Raw genomic sequence first — 11,677 nt, 5'->3', positions numbered from 1 at the left:
TCCTCCTCCCCCCACTCTTTGCCGTCTGCCTCACGTATGTACTTAGGATAAGATGGTAGATATTCACTCATGTCCTAAGTTCCTTGAAAACCCAAAGCTTCACCGATCCATAAGGTGATCATATTATGACCATAGGCAACGGCTCTAAGTCGTTGGAATATGGCCAATACTCCACCTGACCACCACCCATCATGTCTATGAAAAACATGGGCATGAAGAATTAGATCATGTTGGACCATGAACCTCTCGGCCAGAGACCACCCATAGCAAGTCCCCGTTCTCCTCGCGTGTCTCATGAGCACTGTGCTTATGTGATTCTTGGGAAAATATGTTGTTACCCTCAAGGATGACATACTTATCCACCCAATAAGAGGAAGAACACCTTAGTCCTGTTCGGACGAGCCCTAGGAACGCCGACCACTATGCCTCTCGAGAATAAGGTGATAACTCAAGAGAATGGGTTTCTAGAAGCAACCCAAGGTAGTGGAAGTCTAACCTACCCAAGACAAGATGAAGAACCGTCATGGTTGGGAAACCACGACGATGAAGAAGAAGCAGTAGAAGTCATCCACCAATCCTGTGCCGGCTACATCAACAATGCTAACAAGCCTCAACGATTCAAGCTGATGAAGCCTTTGGACAGCGAGAGAAATCAGACGGCCTCTTCTTGGTCCAAATCAAGGACGAGAGTCCTAAATGGATCATGGTGAAAACCTGCTAAAGGTGATTCACCCGCCTGCCGAGTCCAAGACCTTAGGTACTCGACGACTGGCATGTACCCTTGTGTTGCCAGATCATCCAGAACCCCCCACGAACCTTCCGAGATGATAGGACATGTTCTCGGCTCAGAGTTTCCGAGCTTAGGCTCATGGGTGAGATCCAACCCAGACCCTTTTACGAGAAGCTTTTGAAGACCACCTGCGACCATAATTCGCCTGCCTTAAGGGAGTCAAGGACTTCCGTGTCAGCGGGGAGCTATGCAAAGACCTTGACCGTAAGTTCTAACACGAGACATCTACATTTCACTAACCTTCTTGAACAGCACCAGGACGAGAACCCAGACACATTATCTTGCCACGTAGTCCGACTTTGGAATGCACTTGCAAGCCAGAACCTTGCACGAGCATAGCGCACCAAGCCCTTGACCCTCAGTCAAGCCTAACTTATTACCAAGAACCTGCTCACAGCCAAACAAGGACGTGCAGAGCATTCAAAGTTGTATCATCAAGCACTCCAAGACCAAGAGGAGCAACGAGTGGACATGAAGAGCACCTCCGACTCAAGATTTGGTATCACTCCAACACCTAGCCTAGAAATCTCCGGGACGATATTTTCTTAAGGGGGTAAGGTATGTAAAACCCTGTTTTTAACTCTCCTGCCTGATTTAACTTTTCTCAAAAATTAGGGCCAATTAAATTTTTTATGAATGCTTGTGATACTTCAAGTAACTGTTGTTTGCTTCTTTGCTTGTATGCTTGTGTTTGATTCTCAATGATTCCTGTTACTCTCCACACTCACCTCCTTAGCCCAAATCCTTGCCTAATGATCATGCCATGTGTCTAGTACCAAAAACTATTTTGACCAAATGTTATTTGCACAAAAAAGCATTTCTTTGATTTAAGCTTTCAAAAACCCCTGAGTTGGGATTTATACTACAAGTCTTCAAATTAGGGAATTTATTTGGCACAAATTATTTTATTTAAAACCATTATCAAAATCGCTTCCCAAAACCACAGTATTATTGTTTTATAAGTTATTTTACTGTTTTATGTTAAATGCATTCCTGTGAGGCCAGAAATGGTCTCTTACGAAGGAAAGTTATTTTTATTGCTTTCAAAATATTAAAGAAAAAATAGGGAAACTCATTGGACATATATATTACATATATATGAGTTTGAACACACGGTCATGTTCAAAATATTGGGAAAAGCCCTTCAAAACCCCTCCTGCCTGTTTCAAGCTTTTTCGAATATTGTTACAAGAAATATTCTCAGTAAATTCATGTAATATTCTAGCATGTTACATATGATATATGTGATGATCTTGCCAAGTTTCATATCAATCCAAGTAGAATTGATCCACTTAATTATTCTAAAACCCTATCTGACCAGATCCAAATTTGAGCAACTCTACATTGTCAAGTGTCTCCAATTGTGCTCAAATTTGGTGGACATGTTCTGATACTCCAATAATGCATCCACACCAAGTGGTGCATGAAGGAGAATAGACGAACTTGTCCCAAGACCCTCAAAACCTTCTCAATTGATTTCTGGCTTTGGGAAAATTTATATTATAAAGTTACTCCAATTAATCCCAAACTTTTTGGGCATGCTTTAATGCTCAAATAATGCCCCACACCAGATATTGGATTTGTGGCAATTGATTTGAATAATTTTTTCAACAGAAGGCCATTTCTGCCCATTTCATGGGTTTTCCAAGTCTACATTGGAAACCACATCCCAAATTTGGTGTTCATGCTTATTTTCATCTATTATTTGATCCTGTTAAGTTTCATATCACTTGAAGTACAGTTGGTAGCATTGACACTCATCAAACACCTTGTGTGCACTCAACAAAGTGGTTACTTTGGCACCTTTCACTATTACACTTGAGCTTAAACTTCTACCACAACTCTCTATAGTTACAGTTTACCTCCAGTAGCTTTTCCATGGCCTCTGGTCAATTATTGGAGGGAGACTCGATGTAACTACTTCTCATTTTACCCTTGGATCACCATTTTTACCGCTCTTCCTATACTTCTGCTTAATCCAAAGCCCCCATATTCTTCTCGGGCATATATAATATGTCAATGCATCATTTCAAATCAATAGATGGCATGCTAATGTAGAGAAAATGAGCAGGACATCTACAAGTTGATTTCCGGCTGAATTGTAGCTTTGTACAACAAGTACTAGCTACCCTCCTTTGCTTGAGCTCAAACTTGGGAGTGTTGTAGACCTTACATATCTAGCACTGCCAGGCATTGATTTTCCCGAAGACTCCCCATTTGAAAATATTTTTGCTTAACTCCAAGTTTGTTGTTGCAAACTTGACCTTAGTCAAAACCCCACCTAAGTAGCCCCAGATGCAATGAAACTCTAGAGTCATTTTCCTGCATACATGCCTTGCCTCTAGGACACCTTTGACTGGTCAAGTTGCTAGGGTAGGCATGAGTGGCCATGGTGACCACCTCCCTGGAATCCTAAAACGGTGATCTGCATCTTTTTGTTTCACCGCAGCTCGGGTCCTTCAATGGCCGCATGTCCTAGCGCGCCAGGGCACTCCCCTTTGTCCATTCAAGCCCTCCCCGACACCAGGATGCAGACAAGGGGGATCAGGCATGCGTGGCCACCGTGCCCAGAGAGCAGCAGGAGCATCTGAGATCCTTCGCATCCCCCCTCTCCATATGCCCCTCCCCGAGCGCCCTGACCCTCTGATCCACTCCCCTTCTGTCACATCCCTGACACCTTAAGCAAGTTAGCTTTGTGCTCATATTTTTCTTGCATTGCATCTAGGAAATTTTCAACAAGAACAAAGCAAGTGATGAAGAATAATGCTAAAACCCTAGTCACTTCTTAAAATAAAGGAAATTCCAAACTAGTTAAAATCAATGAACCCAAAATGGCCTCAAGAAAAGTTCAATCTTTCTGATAAATCATGAAAGTAAATAAGCAAAGAAGAAAACCATTTTCTTGACACTTTAAGCATTTTAAATAAATGCAAAAGGCTACTGGTTTCAACTTTAAAATTTGAAATCAGAAACTTTAAGCTTTCAAAAATGTTGAAAACTTTAGGAATGGTTGGAAATATTCCCACAAATATTCTAGGGTGTTCAACATAGTTTCTACAAACTATTTGGGAGCTGAAATAAATAGTAAATCAATGTCAGTAATTAAAACAGAAAGAAAACAGAAAGAAAATGAGAAAAGCCTTACGTGACGCTCACCTGGCCCGGCCCATCTTCTTCGTGTCGTCTTCCTCCCCCGCCAGTGGGCAGCAGGAGGTGGCCGCCGCATACTCCGGCGCGGCCACGCACCTGTGCGCCTGCCTGGCCGCCGCTTCACGCTGGCAAGTACGGGGATAACCTCCCCGAGCTCGTAGCTATCCATCCCCGTGCTCATTCTCCCCCTCTTCCTCGTTTCTTTCTGCCGCCATTGGAGCCCGAGCAGAGCTCGAGCTCGCCGTCGTTCTAGCCTATCCTTCTCCCTCCTGAGCCGCACAATAGGTCCGCCGCAACTCCCTGAAGCTTTCTAGCCACGAGCCCGACGCCGAGACGCAGCGAAACGACGAGACGCAGTCGTCTTCTTCCTCGGGTCACCGAAGTTCGTCCCCGGCGTTCTTCCTCTCCAGGTTGTCCCCGAGCAAGCTAGAGCCACCACTGCACTCCTCGTGAGCTTGCGCATCTTTCCCCTAAGATCTCCCCGTCGATCCCCTCCTCTAGGCCTAGTTCCATCGGAGCCCGACGAGATCTGGCGTGGGAGCTCGTCGCCGGTAGCCCTCCGGTGATCAGCTCGTCCTTCTGAGGCCACCAGCAGCATCAGGCCGTCGCGTAGATGTCTTAGGAGCTGAGTCCCGTGCGTAGCTCCCTGTGTATCGATGACCCCGATGACGCCCGAACCTTGGCCGCCGCCAAGCTCGTCGCCGGCGTCATCTCCGGCCAGATCAGCCCCAGCTAAGTGCAAAAATGAACCCACGGGAGAAGTGTCGTTCCTCTGGTGCTCTCCGCGTAGAGTTTGGCCCCCTGTGCGCCGTTTCCGAGCCCCTCCGCCGTTCTGGTGGTCGCCGGTGGATCTCAGCTGGCCTGAGCCACTGACGTGTGGGGCCAGCCTCTGGGAGTTTACGATTAAAGAAAATAAATTTAATTAATTTGATAAGTCACTGACATGTGGGTCCAGTGAGATTAATTAACTAATTAAGATTAATCCTAATCTAAAACTAACTAGAGACACTGACTAGTGGGTCCCACTGGTCAGGTTTGACTTTCAACGGCCAGTTGGACCTGCTGATGTCATGCTGATGCAGTAAAGGGGTTTTCGAGTATAAAAATAATTCCAGAAATGTTTAAAACTTCAAAAATTCATAGAAACTACTCTGTAACTCCAATGAAAATAATTTACATATGAAAAAGTATCAGAAAAATTCAAGGAATTTGAATATGCCATTTTCAAACATGTTTGAAAATTTTACAGAACCCAAACATGTAGATTATTGAATAAGTCAATTCTTATAAATACTTTATAAATGGAATATGGAAAATATTTGAATTTCACTACGATTGACATGATCAAATATTGTCCTAATTACAAACCAGCAACCTAACATGTCATCCCATGCATGTTAACATCAAGTTGTTCTAAGCATCAGGTCGAATCAATTAAAATGGTATCCGAGAATACCTCGTTTGAAGTGATATTTGAACTTGATTCAAATCAACTTCAAACCTAATACATGCTAGCTATATTAGTTTATCACCTTGCATCCTCATGCCATGCTCATGCATCATCTTGATTGCATATGTTTGTTATTGATTGTTGTCATTCCTTTCGGTAGGCTCCGCTCCCCCGGATTCCACCGAATATCCGTCTGACGGATATTGTCACTCCTCTGAGCAACAAGGCAAGCAACCATTTTGATCATACCGGTAAATCCCATGTTCTTGCTCCTGCACTTACTTATTGCATTAGGATCAAATGCTTCAACTGTTTTTGCCACGTTAGTTGAACCCACTTCCTTTGCATGACCTATCCTTGTCACAGTAAATAGCCGAACCTTGCAACCTAGCATACCTGGTAGTTGCTTGACCCATGATGTGTCTTATCCGGCTATGCATGCTATGCTTAGAGTTGTGTATGGTCTGTCATCCGGGTCATGAACAGAATTGTGAGAATGTGTTCGGTAAGCAAAGGTTGTGTGTTGAACCTAATTTGGTAAAGGTACCGGTGAAAGGCTGTGTAGGAGTACATGGCGGGTTGTTTCATTGGAACCGTCCTTAGGAACCGAGTTCCGTGTATGTAATCCAAGACTAGATACTACCACACGTTGGGTTACTTAATTGACCCTCTCGACTTATTAACCGCTTAGTACTCGGTCCAGGAGTTGCAAGTAGTTTCTAGTGTTTATGTCATGCTGGATGCCGTGCATAGTGCTTACTTGAGAGGTGGGCTATGATGCGGTAGGCAGTGGCACGGTGTACCAAGTGGCACCCGGATGGTGGGCTTGGGAACCCTGCGCACATCGTTTGAGGCCGTCGCGGAAACCTTGGCCAGACTTCCGTACGGGTTACTCTCAGATAGGCGATAAACCTGGACTAGGTACTAGTGCGGATAACGGTCGTGGCCGACTCCCTCGCTAGGCTTCCGCTTGAAGGTTGCGGAGGTGCATGACGTGGACATGGCGATAAGTGGCGAGAGCGTGTGTGACGAAGTACACCCCTGCAGGGTTACGATCTATTCGAATAGCCGCGTCCGCAGATATGGACTACTTGGAGACATATGTTGTTCATAGATAACTTCAATGGCTACTCATAAAATTGTCAAGATAAGCGTGAGTGTCGTGGATGACATTTCTGTATGGAAACAGAATGATTCCACGATGGTGTATTGTTGTGGTGTTAGTGGACACGTGTGCGAGAAATCAAGTTGTCAAAATTATCTAAAAATGCAAGTTGTCTAGCCACGAGTCAAATGATGGCTTTCCGCATGAAACCCCACAATACCTTATTGATACATTGCATGAGTAGATAGTTATCCTAAAGTCTTGCTGAGTACCTCCGTAGTCATTTTTGCTTAATAAATGTTGCAGAGGCTGCTAATGACCCTAACGGAGGGTTCTTCAAAGACATCGACCACGATGAGTAGCTGGTGTCCCAGCTACGATCTGGCCCTAGGTTGGGTCTGTAGTATAGTCAGGCCATGTGCCTTCTAGTTGCACCTGCCTGTACTCAGACAGTTTTAAACTCTTCCGCTGGCTTGTAACTGAATGACTGCTATTATGGGTCGTGAGACCCTTACTGTGTAATATTATGTGTGTGGCTGTTCCGAGCCTCTTAAATAAAGCTTGTATGTTTATGGTTATGTTGTGATGCCATCGATGTATCTATACATATCGGTATGCCATGCGTACGTGTGTCGTACTTGATATGTATGGGGTTCGATTACCTCGTCGTGAATTTTAGTAGCACTCCTTACAGGGAAATGCCCCTTTGTGATCCAACGAGCCATGGTAGCTCGCTACTGCTCCGGACACATTGGTTGACCGGCATGTGTCCTTCTTAGCTGCTGTGTCTGTCCACTTTGGGGAAATGTCACGCGATGTAATGGAGTCCTTGTAGCTTGCTACGACTCGTCTACACTCGCTGGTGACCGACGCCTGCTTTGTTGGGTCATGTATGCATGTCCTTGTGCGGTACTGCCACTTTGGTTTATGACTACACTTGTCGATCCGGGCTCTTTGACATTGGAATTCTAGCGACACTATTGCATACGTGAGTCAAAAGATGCAAACGGTCCCGGCTAAGGTAAGGCTGCAGCCGTGGAGTTAACCGTGCGTGAGACCGCAAAGGGATGCGATGTGTTACAGGCTGGATTCCTATGGCTTAGGATCAGGGTCCCGACACCTTCCTTCTAAGCTAACCTCTGGACCAGCCCTCAGCTGCCATGGCTGCAAGCGCAGCGCATCTTCCCGAGCTCCCCCTCGCCCTAGCACCCCGCTGGGGTCCCTCCTAGCCTCCGTTAGCCTCCCTTCACTCCCTAGATACTTCTCTCCACGGCCAGGGCGTCGTGCCCAGCGCCGCCTTCGTATTTCGGCTCCACAGAACCCTAAACCCTGGGGCGTGTACGAAGGTCTCTCCCTGGTTCGCCTGGCCTAACTCACTATTAGATGGAAACGATGAAGGTCTCACTCGATAGCGAGGGGAACACATAACACAACAGTTTACCCAGGTTCAGGCCGCTGCGAAGCATAAAACCCTAGTCCTACTTTTGGTGGATTGCCTCTCATGGAGCTGGTGGATGAATTAGTACAGTGTTCTTGGGCCTCCGGAGCCGAGCGACTTGGTGTGTTGTTCTACCGTCCGAATGAACCCCCTCTCTCAAGTATCCTACCCTCTCTATTTATAGCGGAGGTCCGGGTCCTCTTCCCTCATAGCTTTGGTGGGAAGGGATCTCACAATGGCCAATGTTGAAGGGGAACAAGGGAACATGCTCCCCTGCCCAATGGTCATCTTCGCCTGCAAAAGTAATTATCCGCACCGCAGAGACGGGCCCGTGGATGATGTTTTCCCTACTGGTGGGAGGCTGCGGCTTTGTTGCACCAGAAGGGAAACCTTTGGAAGATGCCTTTAGAAAACCTGTACGCTCCCGCCTCCATTGTACCAAAGGGGAAACTATCCCGTCGTGCCATCTGCTGCTCACCTGTCCTTCCCTAGCGTGACCCTTGACTCCTGAGGCCTGGCCTCGCCTTGGAATATCTGTCGCTCCGGAGGGGTCTTGAGGAGGCCCTCTACGGATATTGACGCTCCTCATGCTTGTGAGGCTTGGCCCCTCATGAGGGCCTTTCCTTGAACGCTGTCGGTCCCGTTGGTTTGCTCCTGTGAGGCGAGCCTGCCCTGGGCCACAGGCAGGCAGGTCTGGGTACCCCCAATCCTAGAACGTCAGCAGTAGCCCCTGGGCCCGTGGTGTGCTCGGGTTGAGTTCAGGGCGGAGCCTCGGGGGCAGCATGAGATGCCATGGGCCCTCAAATGCATGTGGGCCAGGCCGGTGCGCGTCACGCGGTCGTCGTCTGGTCCTCCTTGTCCTCCATCTCTGCCCCCCTTTATTAGGTGCCCTGCTTGTGGACTCGTCTTTCTTATTCAGTGCCTTATTGCTTTCCTTCTTGTGCACTCGTCTTTCTTCTTGAGTCTTTGACTCCAATCGGCGCCTCCCAAATCCAGCGCCACATAGTTCCTTGCCAGTCCAGCAATGGGGCCCGCCGGCAAGCAGAAGCCAGAGGGGCATCATCCGGCCCCAGCTTCTCCGCTCCTGGACTACGCCCTCTCCAAGGACGCGGATCTCGTCCCCGTGCTTCCATGGACCGCGGCTGAGTCCAGCGAGCATGGGCGAACCCTGATTTGACCCGGCGCCGTAGAGGAGCCGACCGCGCTTGGGGCGGTATATCCCTTCTTCCTTCATAGTATTTTTGTTGGGCTGATGCCGCCTTTCTCTCTATTCTCCTTCGCTGTCTTGGACCACTATGGGATCCAAGCCCTTCATCTCCAACAAAACACCATCTTGCTTATGTCCGTCTTTGCCTTCGAGTACGAGGCTTTTGTTGACTTGCAACCTTCAGTTGCCCTCCTCCGCCACTTCTTCAGCATGCGCCTGCATGACGGTGCTCACTTGTCAGCGTGCGTTTCCTTCGCGGCGGCCCAGAGAGGCAACGTGCTCTTGAAGGCCGAGAAGGTGGAGAACTTCAGGCACCGATGGGTCCTCATGTGTCTCAAGGATGCCAACGCCTGGCTGGAAGAGCCGAAGGGGTTGCCGGAGAAGACCTCCGCCTGGAGCTCGGCGAAGCTCTCCGACCCTCGGGCTATGCCCGTTCTGGAGCGCTTTTCCCATGACATCAGTGCCAAAAGGCTGACTGGGGGAATGATAGTCAAGGAGTTCCTAGCGCAGCGCTTGGCACCCCTCCGGGCACATTCCAGGCCCCTATAGGAGTACCAGGCTGGGGACAACGAACTCCGGCTTCGGTTCCGGGACCTTCCCGCAGAGGACCTGAGCAGTGTCTTGGCGATTCTGCTGGGCGGCGACCCTGGCGACCTTCCCGAGAACCTGGGTCCGCTATATCATCGTGATGCCCGGACCAATCTGGTCGCCGCGATGCCCGTCTTCAACGAGCAGGGACTTCGCCCGACTGAAGGCTCCGGTCTGGTGGAGGTGTCATTCGCCGACACCTCCGGTGAGGGGGCTCGGAGAAGACCGTCGATGACCACGCGGTGAGTGTGCCCCTCCCGTTGCAATCCACTCTTCTGCGTGAGCTCAAGGATGATGGCGCCACTAATTATACCTACACCGGGACACCCTTGCGCCCGACCAGGGCCTCCAGGGGTCTTGTGCCGACTCCGCGTGCCTCGCGGTCTGCGTGCGTGCACGCTTTCCGGAAGCTCGGGGCTGAACCACCTCCGGCGCAGCCCGCCTCTGATAGTGGGAGTTCCAAGTCGCCAATCTCGCCTCCCTCCGTGGGGGGCAACATTTCCTCCGCCGTCGTCGGGGCGGAGAAGAGGAAGAGATGGCGTGATGTCCAAGAGTAAGTTTCCTGTTGGGGCGCGCATTGTGTGTCTATTGTCCGCGCTTGGCTGATTTATTCCATTTTTCCTGGCGCCCACGGATGTCGTCTCGTCGGGGGCGAAGAGGAAGAAGATGGTCACCAAGCCGAAGGCGGCTCTCGACGCTCCGCCTACACCCGTCGGCATGTCGCCGTCTGCGGGTGGGGAGGAGGAGGCTCGTGGGGCAGCCTCCCTATCCTTGGTCGCCAAGCCCCCCGAGCACCCGAAGCATCCTGAGGCGACCGTGGGGATGCCGCTACCCGGGGAACAGGCCTACGAGGATCCCCAAGCTCCAGAGGTGTTGACGACCGCAATTGTTGAGCAGTCTTCGGGGTCCCTTGTTCTTCGTGGCGCTTCTCCTACGGTAGCGCCACCTGCGACAGTGTTGGAGGCTCCTCAGGAGGGGGTCCAGAAGGCCTCAGTGCTCCCCCGAGGCATACTGGATGCGACCTTCACTGCCCTAAGTGGCGTCGGAGCTGAGATGAGGAGGGTCGAGGAAGAGGCCAAGGCCGCGCGTGTCGCGCGTGAGGTGTCGCTGAAGGAGGCCAAGGTAGCTGTCGAGCGCTGCGAAGAGGTGGAAGCCCGCCTGAACGCCCTCCAAGGCGAACATGCCAAGCTAGTCGGGCAACACTGCTCGCAGGAGGAGGAACTCAAGGCCCGCGAGACCAAGCTCGCCGCCCAGGAGGAAGAGCTGTCCCGGAAGGCAAGCCACCTGGACACGGAACAGGTGCACTTGGGGGAGCCGGAGAAGGATGTCACCATGAGGAAGGCTCTCCTTGAGGCCCAAGAAAAAGCGCTCGCCGCGGCCGAGGAAAGAAAGGTAGTCGAGCTGGCTTGCTTCCCCGACATCGAGCTTGGGCTTCACAAGGCGCTCTGCTCCCTCTGTCGGGACGAGTTTGATGAGCCTCTGGCCACCCTGGAGGACGGCTTTGCCATGCTCGCGAAGGGGCTCGTCGCGGTGCTGGAGGGTGCCGTCATGCAGATGGACAAGATCTTGGACAACGAGTGTCGTGACCTCTTCTTCGCGGCTGCGACCCGCGTCTTCAGTCATCTTCATCTTCGCGACCCCAGGTTCGATCTGAGCTCCATGATCGTGTCGGTTCCTGCCGAGGCCGGCGACAACACCGCGGAGGCGGTGAAGGGTCCCGTGGAGGCGCTGGTGAGGAGGTTCGTCCGCATCGCACCCCCTTTCTCTCCAGGTACCGCTGGAGCCGATGACGGGGATGGCAATGCCTCTGACGTCGACGATCAGCCCAGTGTGGAGGGGGTGACTGGCCGCGGCTCCTGCTTATCCGTTACACCTGTTATCTTCCTGCAATGCACATCATGCCTAGGGGAGGCGTCAAACTTATTTGTGTTTTATGAACTGGGTCATGG

Source organism: Hordeum vulgare, chromosome 4H, assembly GCF_904849725.1.
Source record: "Hordeum vulgare subsp. vulgare chromosome 4H, MorexV3_pseudomolecules_assembly, whole genome shotgun sequence".
Classification (NCBI taxonomy): Eukaryota; Viridiplantae; Streptophyta; class Magnoliopsida; order Poales; family Poaceae; genus Hordeum; species Hordeum vulgare.
This window is presented reverse-complemented; position numbering follows the sequence as displayed.